Here is an 18,501-nt window from a genome sequence, read left to right as displayed (position 1 = left end):
GAGAAGGTAATTGGACCTAGTTGAACCAGTCAAAACCACCATTCCAAACAGAAAAGGAGTTGCTTTAAGGTCCGGACCGGGTGGTCATCCCCCAATGTTGTTGCAGCGAATTTTAAGGTTTCAACAGGTAGTAAGGAGTGGAATTCTAATGGAAAATGTAATGTTGCTTCATTATACCCTCAATCCGGTTGAAAGTAAATCAGTGCCTTGATATGTCACTAGCTCTCTTGGAAAGTCAAACTTATAGAAAATGTTCTCCCTTAAGAACTCAACTACCTTTTGCTCTGTGGCTACCTTTACTACTTTTACATTAGCCCATTTTAGTTAAGTAACCAGTGCATACAATGATATACCATTATTTTTTAGATGGGATATCAATAGAACCAATGAATTCCATACCCCACTTCCCAAACGACTCAAAAGACACTTGAGGTTGAAGGGGAATTTCATCCTTCCTTGTAGGCTTCCCCATTTTCTGGCACTTATCACATTATGCAGTGTATATATGGGCATCCTTATGGAGAATTAACTAAAAGTATCATACTTGCAAGATCTTGTTGGTTGTCCTCCTTGCAACAAAATGACCTCCACAAGTGATGCAGGTGGATATTGGTGGCCACCCGCCTATTCCACCTAGACCCCCAAGTCAGTTTCATATGTTTCCTTGTTCATTTCAGCATTTACTATTTTTTGTAGTTTTTCATGTCCTGAACTTCCAAAGCAATTTTGACCCCCTAAACGACGTTTTTTAAGGTCCGCAACAGGCCCATAGCCATATGTAGGGGCTTGCAGCAAAACCTATAGTACTCAGAGAGACCTTTCCAACAAGGTATCGTACATGCCAAACAGAGATAATATGACCAAGTTACGACCCCGAGAATTTGGCTGCCCAACTAACCCCAACGGGGCCCACAAACTCTTGATGTTACATCTCCTGGGGATAGGGTTTTGGTTGTTTAGGATTTTCTCATGTTTTCCAAAAATAAATAGGCCCTTGAGCCTCATTTTAACATAATTCAAAGGCATGTAGCCGCCACATCTCTTCTCAAAGATAAGCTACCATCGCCTGAGCTATCTTATTTCCATTCTGCTTGTAAGTATAGTTCAGTATTTTTCTATTAATGAAATGAAATGTTTTTCTATTGCATCTCCATATTTATGATTATATTTGTAAGTTCTTGTGTTCTTGTTTAAGTTTGGATCAACAAGGTCCATCATGACAATTTGAGAGGATAGCATAGACCTCATCCTCCCTCACGCATATTCTTAAAACCTGATCATGTCCCAACTTGAAGAGGCATCCACCAATCCAAGTATGGGAGTCACTTTGTCTAATGATCTTGCATTTATCCCTTGAAGACAAGTGATGAGGGAGTTGGCTAGTGGCTAGATAGTTGGCAATGTTAGCAAACCATGGAGAAAGAAGTGAGATGGAAAAAAATGCTCATCTAGAAGTTGGTCATCAACCAACCCTTCATCTACAGAAAAGGTTAATATTTACAAGAACTCAACAACAACATTTCATGGTTTATGAATAGTGGTTAAATCAAATTGTTGTAAAAGCAATAACCACCTGATTATCCTAGCATTTACATTTGGTTTATTCATCAAATATTTAATTGTTGGATGGTAAGTTTGTACAAAGACTTGGTAACCAATAATATAGTGTCTAAACTTATTCAAAGAATGTACAACAACAATGAATTATTTTTTAGTTACAATGTAATTCAATTCATCCGTTTGCATATTCTTACTAATGAGTTAGATTGCATAAAGAATTTTACCCTCAAATTGACTTAAAGAAAATGTAATGTTGCTTCATTATCCCCTCAATTAGGTTGAAAGTAAATCAGTGCCTTGATATGTCACTAGCTCTCTTGGAAAGTCAAACTTATAGAAAATGTTCTCCCTTAAGAACTCAACTACCTTTTGCTCTGTGGCTACCTTTACTACTTTTACATCAGCCCATTTTAGTTAAGTAACCAATGCATACAATGATATACCATTATTTTTTAGATGGGAGATCAATAGAACCAATGAATTCCATACCCCACTTCCTAAACGACTCAAAAGACACTTGAGGTTGAAGGGGAATTTCATCCTTCCTTGTAGGCTTCCCCATTTTCTGGCACTTATCACATTATGCAGTGCATATACGGGCATCCTTATGGAGAATAAACTAAAAGTATCATACTTGCGGGATCTTGTTGGTTGTCCTCCTTGCAACAAAATGACCTCCACAAGTGATGTAGGTGGATATTGGTGGCCACCCGCCTATTCCACCTAGACCCCCAAGTCAGTTTCATATGTTTCCTTGTTCATTACAACATTTACTATTTTTTGTAGTTTTTCAGGTCCTGAACTTCCAAAGCAATTTTGACCCCCTAAACCACATTTTTTAGGGTCCGCAACAGGCCCATAGACATATGTAGGGGCTTGCAGAAAAACCTATAGTACTCAGAGAGACCTTTCCAACAAGGTATCGTACATGCCAAATAGAGATAATATGACCAAGTTACGACCCCGAGAAGTTGGTTGCCCAACTAACCCCAACGGGGCCCACAAACTCTTGATGTTACATCTCCTGGGGATAGGGTTTTTGTTGTTTAGGGTTTTCTCATGTTTTCCAAAAATAAATAGGCCCTTGAACCTCATTTTAACATAGTTCAGAGGCATGTAGCCGCCACATCTCTTCTCAAAGATAAGCTACCATCGCCTGAGCTATCTTATTTCCATTCTGCTTGTAAGTATAGTTCAATATTTTTATATTAATGAAATGAAGTGTTTTTCTGTTGCATCTCCGTATTTATGATTATATTTGTAATTTCTTGCGTTCTTGTTTAAGTTCGGATCAACAAGGTCCATCATGACAATTTGAGAGGATAGCATAGACATCATCCTCCCTCACACATATTCTTAAAACCTGATCATGTCCCAACTTGAAGAGGCATCCACCAATCCAAGTATGGGAGTCACTTTGTCTAATGATCTTGCATTTATCCCTTGAAGACAAGTGATGAGGGAGTTGGCTAGTGGCTAGATAGTTGGCAATGTTAGCAAACCATGGAGAAAGAAGTGAGATGGAAAAAAAATGCTCATCTAGAAGTTGGTCATCAACCAACCCTTCATCTACAGAAAAGGTTAATATTTACAGGAACTCAACAACAACATTTCATGGTTTATGAATAGTGGTTAAATCAAATTGTTGTAAAAGCAATAACCACCTGATTATCCTAGCATTTACATTTGGTTTATTCATCAAATATTTAATTTTTGGATGGCAAGTTTGTACAAAGACTTGGTAACCAATAATATAGTGTCTAAACTTATTCAAAGAATGTACAACAGCAATGAATTATTTTTTAGTTACAATGTAATTCAATTCATCCATTTGCATATTCTTACTAATGAATTAGATTGCATAAAGAATTTTACCCTCAAATTGACTTAAAGTTGCTCCAATTGCCCTGTTTGATGCATTTGTGTGAATGTGAAAGGGAAAGTTCCAACTAGGACCTCTAAAAATAGGTGTTGTCATTAACTTTTCATTTATGCTCTCAAATGCTTGGCATGGATCTATCTAACAAGACTCAACATCTTTGGTCAGCGAGGAAAATAAAGGAGAGGCAATTTTATTGAAATACTTTATAAATTTCCTATATTATCCTACAAGGCCTAAGAAACTTCTGACATGTCTTTGTTTTTAGGTACAAAAAGGTGGTTGATGATTTCCACCTTACTAGGATCCACTTCACTCCCTTTTGAAGAGAGAAAATTTCCTATAACAACTCCCTCATTCATTAGGAACAATCATTTTTCATGGCTTAAGGAGGGGTTCATCTCCCCACATCTTTGCAATGACCTTGTTAATATTGGAGATAACTTCTTGAAAGTCATTCTCAATGGGTGTGAAGTGATCCATATGAATTTCTACTAAATCATGTACATGATTGGAAAAGATGCTAAGGACAATGCTTTGGAAAGTGGCAGGGGGGATTACAAAACCCAAGTGAAGAACCTTATAAGCAAAAGTCCCCCAAGGACATGTGAAACCGGCCTTATGATAATATTTAGGACTGATTTGGATGTGATTATACCCACTAAACCCAACCAAGAAGGAAAAAAATAAAAAATCTTGGCAAGTACATCAAGGACTTGGTTAATGAAGCGCAACGGAAAATGATATTTCCTTATGACTTTATTAAGTTCCCTGTAATCAACACAAATTCTCCATTTGCCATTCTTTTTGGGAACCATAACCAAAGGAGATACCCATTCACTATCTAAAATTGGATAGATGAATCAAGCATAAAGTAATTTCTACAATTCTTCTTTAACAATGCCCTTTGAAGTAGGATTCATTGACCTTTGAGGTTGGCAAATGGGCTTATGATATTCTTTTACGTATATGTGATGGGTGCATATAGATAAATGTATTCTTTTACAATTGATCCTCTTGATCAGTAGAAAGTGAGGAGCTGATTTTTAACAGTTTCGAGGGGTTGATTTCCACCATTTTTATGTTCTAATAAGAATCAACATTCAATATTTCTTCCCACATGTTGTCCTTAGAATATATAGGTCATCCTAGGGAATTGATTTTCATAGCATAAGGATATGGATTTTGCATAAAATTGTCAATTAAGTCATCTTCATCAGCCTGCTTGCTATTGAGGGCTATTTCTATGGTACACAAAAGATAAGTTGATGAGAGGTCAAAATCCTCTTCTTCTTCTTTTGCTACCCATATAGGAAATAAGTTTCATTGAGAGGTTGAGCTGGGGATATAGTAGAAGTTGTTTTTAGGACTGCCCATTAATAATTGTCATGTTTCCAGCCCTATAGATGATATATGTATCAATGGTAGCTAAGCAAGGTCTCCCTAGAATCAGCGGATAACCATTGAACTTGGTCTTAGGTTAGAGGAAAAGGAAATATGTGGGACATTCCCATGATTCTATGGAGACCATTACATCTTCAATTATTCCTTCTGGCTCTATTGTGAATCTGATAGCTAGCTACATCACAGTAGTGGTCTTTCACGAGGACTCTTGGAGGTTAAGTTTGAGCATAGTTTCCCTAGTCATGACATTGATTGCAGCTCCTAGATCAATGAGACTGTTTGGAATTGCAGTATTGTTTATATGCACATCTACCATTGGGCTACTAGGATCTAAATACTTAAGGACAATTACTTGCCAAGTATAGGATTAGTTAGTTGCCTAATAACATTTATGGTAGGGGCATCCCTTCTCTTCCTTCTAGGACTTCAAAGAAATTCTTCTTTGATGAATTTATTTTAAATGGGAACATCATTGATGGCTTGGAGGAGAAGTATTTTTACGCAAGTGTTTTTCAGTTCTCCCAGAAGTTTAACTTCTTATGGAGTTTCTATCTTTTGAGTTGCCATCCTTTTAGATGAGGAGGTTTTTTTGTGAACGATCTAAGGCACAAGTTCCTCCTTCTCTCTCTCTCTAGGTATTCATTGGGAGAAGGTGGATAGACATTTGGAAGAACCTTCCCTGACCTAAGGTTAATCTCATGGATCTCTACAGAAGAGGTCCAATAAGTAGTCTCTCCACTGCAAACATGTTGATTCTGCTTGTTATTAGGATTGGGATTTAGTTGAGCAGGTATTTGGGGTTACTTTGGAGGAACACTCTAGGGTACGTGTTGTTGCTAAAGAGGAGGCATTAGAGCAGGTGGTTGGGAAACCTAAGGCCTCCATCCTCGTCATGGATTACACCATTGAGGAGGTTAGTTGTGAAGGTTTTAACCCTATGCAAATAATACCTACAAACGAATTATTAAAAAATAGAAAATATACAATGGCGAGAAAAGTTTTTTCTCTTGAAACCCAAAACCAGGAAAACGATGTTGATTTTTTGTTATATTCTTTTCAATGTTACAATACATTATAGACATGCCAAAGCATTCATAAAACCCCCAATCCATTAACCCTGGATTAGAACACAACAATAGTTCTTTTGACCTGATTTACAAAACTATGGGTAAAACCATGTGAAAAACCATGGGTGGGTTCACCCAAAAAAAAAAAATCAGGGTGCTAACCCAAACCCCATGCAAGGGGGCTACTACCCCCCTATGACCCCCCCCCAACCCACCCCCCACTACGCAACGAATCACATGTGGGACTAGTCATGTAAAGAATATAAAACATACCCAACAAATTGGAATATGGCTAGAAGGGAGCAACAACAAGTTGAGGAGAATATGACCAAGGAGTGGAAATGGATCAAGGTGAAGGATTAGGAGGGTACCAAGGCTGATATTGAGCATTGTAATTATGATTTAAATGATAAGGGAAATTTATACCTTGTTAAAATTGTCTTGGGGCTTGTGGCTTCTTTTGATTGATGAAGCATAATTGCTCCATGCTCCATTTTGTTCCTTGGTAAATGGCCTTCAAACTTGGCAGAGATAGAAATTTGTTAGTAGAATTATTTTCTTCACATAATGAACAAATTATATAACATTCTAAAGACATTCATTCCTAGAGTGCCTCTTTGTACACTAGGGGAAAAACACAACCAACATTTTTTTTACTTCTTCTTGCTTTTTCCTTATTTGCAAACTATCCATCTACATGGAAAGTGTGAGAAATATTTATGTTTTCATTTCTTATAATATTCTTCATATTTCACTTTTAATAAGCATAACAGAAGAAAAAGGACTTACCAAACTCTTTCCCATTCTACCTTTTTTCCTAGTGGCTCTAGAATGATTTTTAAAAACTTGCTTAATCTCATCATAGGTGAGTTGGTAGATTAGCCAATAAGTTGAGAGTTTCCATGAGACCTTCTTTGACTCCTCTTAGTAGTACAAGTTTTAAGGAGTATGGCCCTAAGGTACAATTGTTTTCCCTTTTGTAACTTAGTTGGAACCTTTCGTCATAGTCCTCTACGGACTCATTTTCTCTTTGAGTCATTTTAAAAATTTCATCTTTGGTGTCCCTTTCTCTATAATAATATCGACATTTATTGTTAAAATATTCTTGCATTTGGTCCCAAGTGGTGATATTATTACCTTCAAGACTCATGAATCACCGGAGAGCTGCATCCTTCAAGGTGGAAGGAAAAATCTTGAGCTTTTGCTCATTTGTGGTGTAGTAATAAGTTCTACACATATCAACAAACTTGAACATAAAGGTGTTAGGATCCTCTTTGACTAAGCCATAGAAGTGTGCAAGTGTAGATGGGTTAATATTTTTCATTTTTGCTTCTCTGGATTCCTTTTTAATAGGGAATACAAACACTTCATGCTATCATTCTCCAACCATAGTCTTAGTTACAACTGAAGAATTTTCTCACTCAACAAGATCCTCAAGGATCCTTGCTTTCTCACTCAAAGAGTCCTCAAATGTTCTTGTGGATAGGGAAAGAAACTCACAATCAGCTGAAAAGGGTTGGTTGCTAGTAGAAGTGGGGTTTTCGGTAAAAATTACATGACTTGTCCCTAAGTCTACGAGGCATATAAGAAAATTTTTGGAAAGAAGAAGAAGAATTATGTTTTTATATTTTCTGAAAGAATGCTAAAGTTTGTTTTTAATTTGTCTTTATGCAGAAGACAAAATAAAGAAATACATAGTTTATACCTTGACCCCTCCTTGACAACGATGCAAAAATGTTATGGCCCTTTGCCTCAACATTTAGCAAAAATGGTTATTTGGTTACTTTTGTCAATCGATATTCCACCTATAATAACTTCGAGATTTCAGAAGCCATGATCGAGAAGAATGACAAGAGAATATGATCTAAGTTTAAATATATGATTTGCACGTGTTGGGATGTCATTTTTCTCTGCTACTATCATACATTCAATTAATGATTTGGGTATTCTAATGCTTAACAAGCTAGCCAACCATAGTTTTTCTACGCACAATTCTTTTGGTTGGCCATCCTCTAGAGATCTTCATCTCCTAGAGGTTCATGTGGACAAATGAGATTGATATAGAGAAAGGATATGTCACGTGGGAATCATCTTGTTGGATAAGGAGGACAATCTAGCGTGGGGGGTTCAAGAGATTGTTGGACAAATTCCTGTCAAGGGGATATAATTATATATAACACAAAGACATGATATCCCAAGCACACTGCATGCATGACACAAAGATGGTGGTGGAAGATCCCTCTAAAATTGAAATGGTTCATGTGGTTGATATCACACGACCTGATCCTTACATGTGAAAACGTCACCAAAAGGGGTTTTTTGGGGCTAGGCTTATTCTCCTTGTGTGGTGGGGCAAGGGAAGAGATAGTCCATCTTTTCCTCTCATGTCCATTCGCGGTATCCATTTGGAAAGAGGTAACACATTTTCTAAATATTCAAGCCAATGTGGATAGATCATCGATAGATAAATGTCTTACATAGTGAATTGTGGGACAGAAGGATCATTCGATGCTCCCTTATTACCTCTAATTTACCCTTGAATTGTTGTAAAGAATTGTCCGAGAAATATTAAAGATAAATATTAGCCCTTCGTTTTGATGGTTTTAAAGAAAATTCAAGACTAGTATTTATGATTATCAACTCAAATTTGGAGTTAGAAGAGATAACTAGCCATAATTATTGCATTTTATATGGAATAAATAGTGTAAATTTCAACTATTTTTATCAAGCAAGGGCACTATAAATTTCAGCTATCCATTTCCTTCCATGGTTGCTTGTTAATGCCACCAATATCCTGCAAGATTTTTTTCAAAAAAGATCTCAGGCTTGTGTTACGTTGGTATGTAGTGGGCACTCACTGGGAAGAGATATAGGTTTAAATCTTATGGACATCTTGCATTGCATCATTCTCTAAAGGGTGCCATAAAATAATCAAGCGTTAACTTTGCATGATTTTTTCTCTCCTCTATAATGTGCATTCTATGTGGCTGGTGTAAATAAAAGAGTTAGACTATAGCGCATAGTAGAATTTGGACCTTTTCAGATTGGAAGAGAGGATGCACATGAATTTTTGATGTAAATTTCTACTTATTTTGGCAGGACTAGTAATATGTGCCCGCCTTTGATATTTTTTGTGTGTTCAAGTTTTGTATTTATTCTTGATTCCTTTGGTTGGATCAATTTAAGTTTTATGTGTATCTTGAAATAAGTTTGTTTGTAGATGAGTTTAGTACTACCAAAATCCAAAATCTTGTAGCCTTCCATTGAAAGATTTGTCAAATGAGCTTGGAGAATTGTTTTGAAAGTAAAGGCCTCACTTTGTAATATTCTTACAAGAAGATTACCATGATAATTGGATAAGGGGATCTAAAGATGTTTGCATTGATGTGCGGTTGTGCATAATTATTTGGGTTCCTATGTTGTTTTGGTAAACAAAAGAAACACACAAAACTAAATGTTCATGAAGGATAATAGTGGATTGCACGATTGAGAATTAAAAGTATGTAACTAGAGAGAACAAATTGCTATGTGTTCTTCTAGTCTTTGGGAGCATTAAATTCATCATTACATTGTAAAAAATGAAAGATAAATATTGAATTTGAGGGTAAAGTTGTCAACCCTTTCAAGGCAATAAAGAGCTTTTTAAGTAAAAAACAATTATGACCTGCTTGAAATTGAATAAGGATGTCAAAAACCAAGTCATTTTTATCATTAAATAATTGTAAAATTCACTTTAGGGTGTATGATTGATGGTACTCGACACCCTAAAATAAAATGACCATGACACATAAGCATATAAAAGTGAGCAAGTACAAGCAAGTGTGACAAGGGAGCGTGAGAAAAATGCGTAAAGGAGGAAAGAATTTACAAAATGCAATTAAAGAAATCAAGAATTTGCAAGAGTACAACCATGAATTTCAAAATCGAATTAAAGCACTTGAGTGGGACTTACAAGAGAAAAAAACATCAATGATCACATAGTTGATACACTACAATCAACAAATAATTCTCAAAGCGATCTAGATATGAAAGATAACTTGATTGATGCATGTCAGATCAAATTAAGAGAAAAGCAAGATCAACTTGATGATATGCTTGATGCTACATGTAGAGCTAAGATAGATGCAATTGGTGACATAAAATACCTCATATAAAAAGTTGATGCAATTTGTGATGCATACGAACTCATCCAGAATGTTGATGCAATTTGTGACACAAAAGAACCATTAGAGAAGATTGATGCAACAAATGATACAAAGGATATTTTCCAAAAGTTTTATGCAACATGTGAAACATGTAGAATCTTGCAAATGGCTTATGCTTGTTGTGATAAGGAAGACCTAGTTGAATCATATAATGATTAATGAAGGAAAAAATAAATGAAGATGAGTCACAAGAAAAATCATTGAATAACAAAAAATACAGCAACAACAAATGTGCAATAGAAGGAACAACCAAATGGTATTTCCAAGATGTTTGTCAGACCTTGGGAAGAGATATCATTCAACAAAAAATGACATGACTTGAGATATGACAAAGGAAACAACCTGCATATTTCTAATTAGTCCAAACCAATTAAGTTTGTGAGCACAATATTTCTTGAAGATGTCTAGAATCATGAAGACAAAGGCCAGCATTATCAAAGAGTTGGTCACATGGAGAGTCAATCTTTTGATCTCCATCCTTATCTTCATTTTGGGAAGAAAAATCCTTATCTAAAAAATATCGAACAAATAAACATGCTAAAAAAGATAGTTAATTATGGATGGAAAAATTCTTGGAGATGGTATCTATAGGTGAAGCAACTACATTTGTCTTACCTCCTAATTAAAACTGAGGTAAAGGCACATAAAAACTGAGGTAAAGGCAAAAGAAACAAGCTATCAGGAAATTTTTCCATATGATTTTGGGCTTGTCTTAGATCTAATTCTATATGCTTTTTGAAGTCAAATATGGTACTCTCCACACCTCAAGGGGGTAAGCATAATGATAAAAGAAACTCTCTTATACCTTTAAGAGGAGGGAATAAATTGATGTAATAAAATTGGTTAGTGGTCATCCAAAACTACCACATTGTTCAAGTGAAAATGGTTCGTCTTCATCCAAAAAAATCACCACATTATTCAAAGCATATTGGTTAGTGGTAAACCATAAATCAACAATTTCCATGGAATATAGTTAGTGTTCAACCAACAAAACCACCACCTAAAGAATCCAAAGCCTCAACATGGATCCTTTCCAAAATTAACTATTAAAAAACTTATCAACTTGCACCTAATAGGGGGGGATATCAGATATCAAACTTATAGATTTGAAGTCTAATTATTTGGTCAAACTTCAAACAACATTGGGAATCCAGCATAACAACTAGTCTCCTCAACAAATATTTTTGTTATTCAAGAGGAATGTGTAGACATAGCAATTGTTCACTTCCATATAATAGCAATTTTTAGGCATATCTTATCCAAGCTCAATTCAGCAGTTTCAGATTGAAGATGGCAAAATTTATGCATACATGTGATTGAGGGGGAGAATGTTATATTGTGAGTCCTAAAAAATCACAAAGTTTGAGACCACATAGACATTAGTTGTAAACCTTATCCTTGATGAGATGTTGTCATGGTCCACTAATGAGTTGTTAGTGAGATCTAGATCTAGAATGATCCAATTGATGTAGTATAAATTCATATCTTGAGTTCAACACAATGAGTAAGATAATGACTTTAAGCCTTTTCCACCACTTTGCTTGTCTTGTCTTGCTTACTTACTTCTTATCGGAAGGGAGGTCCTTTTGTGTCTAGGAACCTTGATTGAGATTGGTTGATCGAGGTATTGTGACATATGGTTATTTATTGTGATGTATTGTGCCTCCATATCCATAAATCTAAAATAATTAAGGTATTTATCGACAATGCCAAGTCCCTCTTTTTTGAAGAAGCCTTATTTTGAACATGATGGTCTTGTTGCGTAGAGAGTCGACGTGACAATGCTCTCTTAAAACTTGGTAGAATGATACTTTTGTAATTTGTGGACCTCCATTTGATTTCAATTTAGTGTAGATGTTAGTTTGCTTTTAAACGAGGTTGATTTTGAGATAATCAATTTGATGATTATGTTTGAGTCATTGTAGAGCCTCTACTTTGCACTTGATTATCCATCATTACCTACAGTTTTCCCTCATTCATCTCTCTCTTTTGCCTCATTTTCCTTGCAAACCAACCCAGATCATTACATTTAATGTCTTTAAGCATGATTAAGTGAACTTTGCTAATGTGTGACTGTTTTGTTTAGATTTTGACATATTTTCAGAGATTCCGCAGCTGTCTGGCAATTCCGCAGCCATTCAGCGATTCCGCAGCCATCTGATGATTCCGCAGCCTTTTTGTTAATCTCAAGGTTCCACGTGTCATTTTGCAAAACGAGCCACATGGGCATGTAGGGATAAAGGTGCTCGAGGTTCCTGTGCTGTTAGTTCGGTCAGCCACATCATCTACACCTCCGGTCAACGAGGGTCAAGCCACGGTCAACAAAGGCAGCTTAAACGGTGATACGTAAGCTGTTGGGTCACGTCAATACAACTGGTGATTTGTCCGTGTTACGCAGGTTGTGGAAGACATAATCCAACTCTGGATTCAATTCCCATAACGACCAGAACCTCCAGCTCATCCACGAGGCTTATGACGTGTTGCTGAACCTTTATTACGCATGACAGATTAGTTAATTTCCAGTTTCTAGCTTTACGCATTAGGCAATCGTTTAGATGCCTATAAAAACTAGCGTTTGCATACGCTTAATGTTACTTTTTAGTTGCTGTGTGTTATGAAACCAGCTCACAAAAAGATAGAAAAGAGAGATCCACGCCTTAGAATTCAGCCTCTTCGAGGGGGCAACCTCCTTTACATTACATAAATGAACAATTCTTGGATGATACAAATGAAAATACCTCCTTTCTATATATAGGAGTCTAAGTGGTCCCAATACAATCAAAGCCTACATAACAATAATATTGTAGGGCACAACAATAACAATAGTGGGCTTCTATGTGGCACAATAGTAACAATATGGGCACTACATGGGTACATCAATATAAATAAGGGGTATAACTACAATAGTAATGGGGTAATCACTAGTATTATAGGGACCCAACATGCCCCTCTCCTTCAAAAAAGTGTTGTCCTCAACGCTTGAGTAGTTCAGGATACTTCTGCATAAAATTCTCGTCCTCCCATGTGGAATCTTCAGCGGATAAGTTCTTCCACTTGATAAGGTACTCTGAAATTGATCGATTTCGTAGCTGTCGAGTTCTTGTTTCTATAACTGCTTCCGGTTCCAATATAATTTTTCCTTCTTCGTCAAGTTCTGGCAATATTGTTTGAACTGGGAGCTTGTCGCCTATAACCTTCTTTAAGCATGAAACATGGAAAACTGGGTGCAATCGAGAAGCTGCAGGAAGCTCCAATTTGTATGCCATAGTACCAATCTTTTGCAACACCTTGTACGGACCATAATACTTTGGTGATAATTTATTATCCTTCTTAGCTTGCTTGAGGGACATTTGCTTATATGGTTGTAGCCGTAGGAATACCCAATCACCTACATCAAAACTTCTTTCACTGCGATGTTGATCTGCCTGTTGTTTCATTCTATTCTGTGCCAACACAAGGTTATCCTTTAAGAGTTGGAGGACTTGTTGTTGATGTTCGATGTGATGTTCCACTGCCTGAACCTTAGAATTTTCTCTTAAATATGATGTGATGGATGGTGGTTGATACCCATAAAGTGCCATAAATGGGGTCATTTTTGTTGCTGTATGAAAGGAAGTGTTATACCACCATTCAGCCAGAGGCAACCATTTGACCCATTGTGTCTGTTTATCAGATACAAAGCAACGAAGATATCCTTCCAAACATTTGTTTACTATCTCAGTTTGCCCATCAGATTGAGGATGATAAGATGAGCTATGAGCTAACTGAGTACCAAGACAAGAAAATAATTCTGTCCAAAAATTTCCAGTGAAAATGGGATCTCTGTCACTTACAATAATCTTTGGGTTTCCATGTAGCTTTTGAACTGTTTCCATAAATGCAGTAGAAACTGTACTGGCTTTAAATGGATGTGATAATGCACAAAAGTGTGCATACTTGGTAAGTCTGTCAACTACCACCATGATGACACTCTTTCCCTCAGACTTGGGTAAACCTGTGATAAAATCCATTGAAACCTCCTCCCAACGTTGGCTTGGAATGGATAAAGGTTGTAATAGACCTGGTGTCTTAATTGTTTCAACTTTATTTTGTTGGCAAACCAAACATTCCGCCACAAACTTTTGAATATCTGATTTAAGGCCATCCCAAAAAAATTCCTTCTTAACCCTGTGGTAAGTTTTTAAAAATCCTGAGTGCCCTCCTAAGGGAGAAGTGTGCAATTCCATAAGAATCTTTTGTTTTAGCTGGGAATTCTTACAGAGGTATAAGCGATCTTTGTACCATAACGAATCATTTTTCCAGCTAAATGTATCAGAAGTACTGGAATCTTGTTGTAGCTTTTGAATAAGTGCCCACACTTCTTCGTCATTCTTCCATTCCTTCCTTGCTTCGTTTATCCAATCTGGTTGGATAATAGAAATGGCACACAACAATGCTTCCACATCCTCATCCTTTCTTGAGAGTGCATCTGCCACCACATTTTGCTTCCCTTTTTTGTAGATGATTTCAAAGTCATAACCCAACATCTTTGTGACCCACTTTTGTTGCTCTTCAGAGGATAATCTTTGTTCTAAAAAGTATTTAAGGCTATCATGATCCGTTTTTACCTTGAAGTGTCTTCCCATTAGGTAGGGTCGCCATTTCTTAAGTGCATGGAGTATTGCCAACATTTCCTTCTCATAAATAGCTTTTCTTAAAAACTTTCCCTTGATTGGACGACTTTCAAAAGCAATGGGTCTTTCATCTTGCATTAGAACAGCACCAATTCCATTTCCTGAAGCATCACATTCCACAATAAAGGTTTTTGTGAAGTCCGGTGTAGCTAAGACCGGTGCTTGGCACATTGCCTCTTTAAGATGTTCAAAGGCCTTTGTTGCTTCCGAAGTCCATGAAAATGAATCTTTCTTCAATAATGTTGTTAGAGGTGCTGCTATTCTCCCATAATTCTTAACAAACTTGCGATAATACCCTGTCAACCCAAGAAATCCTCGCAGATGCTTTATGGATGTGGGGATTTTCCATTCCTTAATGGCTTTAATTTTGCTAGGGTCTACCTTAACTCCTTCATGAGATACAATATGACCCAAATATTCCACCTCCTGGACTCCAAAGAAACATTTGGATCTTTTTGCATATAATTGTTTCTCCTCCAATAGTTGTAACACCCTGTCAACATGTTCAACATGATCCTTCCAAGACTTGCTGTAGATTAGTATATCATCAAAAAATACTAACACAAATTTTCTAAGGAATGGTTTGAAAATTGAATTCATCAAACCTTGAAATGTTGAAGGTGCATTGGTAAGGCCAAAAGGCATGACCAAAAATTCATAATGACCCTCATGAGTTCTAAATGCTGTTTTCGGAATGTCTTCAACCTTCATTCTAATTTGATGATATCCCGAACGAAGATCCAACTTGGTGAAGTAAATTGATCCATGCAATTCATCCAGTAATTCATCAATAACAGGAATGGGGAACTTATCTTTAATAGTGAGCTTGTTGAGCTCCCTATAATCTGGACACATGCGCCATGATCCATCCTTCTTGTGCACCAATACTACTGGAGCTGAGAAAGAACTTTGACTCGGTTGAATTATACCAGCCTCTAGCATTTCTGCAACCATACGTTCAATTTCACTTTTTTGGACATATGGATATCTGTACGGCCTGATGTTTGGAGGAACACTTCCTGGAATCAGATGAATAGCATGATCATGATCACGCATAGGTGGGAGACCTTTGGGAGTCTCAAATACCTTGGAATGATTGTCCAGGACTTTTTGGAGATCTGGAGAAATAGATGATTCCAATGTGGAAACATCTAGTGAACATAATTGTGCAATTACACCTCTTTGCTCCTTTTTTAGAAGCTTTGTCATTCCATTAGAGCTGATTATCTTTCCTGGTTTCCCTGCAATACCCCTTAATTCAACTTCCTTTCCTTCCACAGAAAATTTCATGAAAAGTTCTTGAAAATTAAAAGCTATTGTACCCAAGGATTGTAGCCATTGGACTCCTAGTACAACATCAGCACCTCCCATTGGAATGGAAAGCATTGGGCTAGTCAATACATATTCTCCCATGGATAGCTTGATATTATGGCACTTTCCAGAACAATTTATTGTTCCTCCATTTGCAATCATCACTTGACACTCTGGTGCTGGATATAGGAAGCAATTCAATTCTTTTGCTACCCTACAATGAATAAAATTGTGGGTGCTTCCTGAATCAATCAACACTATTACCTTTTTCTTCTTGATTTGTCCTTCTATCTTGATGGTTTGAGGAGTGGTAATTCCCGCCAATGCATTACAAGATATGGTTGGATTTATTTGTTCTTCATCTAGGCTTTGTTCCTGGAATATATCCTCTTCTTTTGACCTTTCTTGCTCCTTTTCTTCTTCCTCTTCACAATCTATGTAGAATAATTTCTTCTCAGCACACTTATGACCTTTTGTGTATTTGCTATCACAATTGTAACAAAGCCCTTTTGCTCTTTTTTCTTCCAATTGTTGTGGTGTCAACCTTGTAGGTTGTGGAAGACTATGGGCAACAACACTTCCTTCTTTATAGTTGTGAATGGTATGCTTCCTAGTTGCCATAATTTTGCTTTCCATTTTTCTTGCTAACCTGAATGCCTTCTCTAATGAATCAGGTTCCCAAAGGCGCACATCATGTTGGATATTATCCTTTAAAGACCCTATGAACACATCAATCCTATGCTCTTCTGGAATATCTTTTACCCTTATGTTCAATTTTTGGAACTCCTCAATGTGCTCCATTATTGAACCCTTTTGTTTGAGACTTATCAATTGGCTAAAAAAAGTGTTGCTTTTTGTATCCTCATAATGTGCTATCAATTCTTCCGTAAAAATTGCCCAAGTGATAAATGGTTTACGAGAACAAAGCCATTGATACCATACAAACTGATTTGGTTCCAAATATAAAGTTGCCATACGTACCTTTTGTGTGTTTTGCACATTATTGAGATCGAAGAATTGCTCCATCTGTAATATCCATGTGGCGGGATCCTTGCCATCAAACTTCCTCATATCGATTTTTGGAACATGGTGAGTCTTTGATCCAACATTAGAGTCTATGGAATCATGATTAACATTTCTTTTGTGCTCATCATGAGTTTCCTTTACTACCTTTTCACCATTAGTGACCCTTTCTTGTAGCAACTTCTTCAATTCTTCCATGTTTGTATTCAAATCTATCTTCAAATTTGCCATCGAATCCTCCATCTTAGCTTCCATGCCCTTTATCTTAGATTCCACACCATTTACCTTAGATTCCACGCCACTTATCTTAGCTTCTGTTAGCTTTTGTGAGCGTGACATTTGTTGCACTTGTTCTTGTAATTTTGATATATCATGTAGCATTTCTTCCTCTTCTTCATGAGTCATGCTAGAGCTTTCAGGTTCCTTACTAGGTGTTTGCATTTTCTTTCCTCGGGGCATCAGTTACCGATAATAATGCTTTACTATGCCCTTTGAATTTCGTTAAACCAAGCTTACACAAAAATAAAAATAAAAACTACACACCTTTTTTCACTTTATAGAAGCCTGATATTGAATCTGATGTATCTCTGTAATTTCAGATCATCCAATTCTGAAATTGCTACCTGTAGTAGCCTTCTGCGTCCTCTTTCAAATGCCACAAGTCTGAGCCAAATTGGATTCTCCAAGGAAGAGTTATGTGAAATCTCTCACGGTGACTTGCTTTTAGACTGGTTCAGTAGAGCGAAGTTGTACGACGTGCCACGAGTCACTGTTTCGATCTTTGGATCTGAAAAACACCCACAAGAAACTACAGTCCGTCCTCTTTCTGTACCTTCTTACAAAACTTCAATCCGATGCTCAGAAAGAAAGTTATGACGATTTTCCCCAGGTCACCTGTTTTGAGTGTAATTCAGGAGTCATCAAAAAGACCAACTTCCTAAAATCATATCTCCGAAAATATCGCGCGAAAAGCTCTGAAATTCGGACCCAAGGTTCAGCGCGATGTCTTCTCAAATGGGTTTTTTTTGCGACTTCTGAAACGTCACAGAAAAAAAGTTATAGCGAAAATTCCACGAAGACCTGTTTGGAGCAGCGAAACCCTAGAATCCAAAGCTCTGATACCAAATGTTATGAAACCAGCTCACAAAAAGATAGAAAAGAGAGATCCACGCCTTAGAATTCAGCCTCTTCGAGGGGGCAACCTCCTTTACATTACATAAATGAACAATTCTTGGATGATACAAATGAAAATACCTCCTTTCTATATATAGGAGTCTAAGTGGTCCCAATACAATCAAAGCCTACATAACAATAATATTGTAGGGCACAACAATAACAATAGTGGGCTTCTATGTGGCACAATAGTAACAATATGGGCA

The sequence above is a fragment of the Pinus tabuliformis genome, chromosome 3_1 (genome assembly GCF_031772625.1).
Source record: "Pinus tabuliformis cultivar Carrire ecotype Pingquan chromosome 3_1, CPIR1, whole genome shotgun sequence".
Lineage (NCBI taxonomy): Eukaryota > Viridiplantae > Streptophyta > Pinopsida > Pinales > Pinaceae > Pinus > Pinus tabuliformis.
This window is presented reverse-complemented; position numbering follows the sequence as displayed.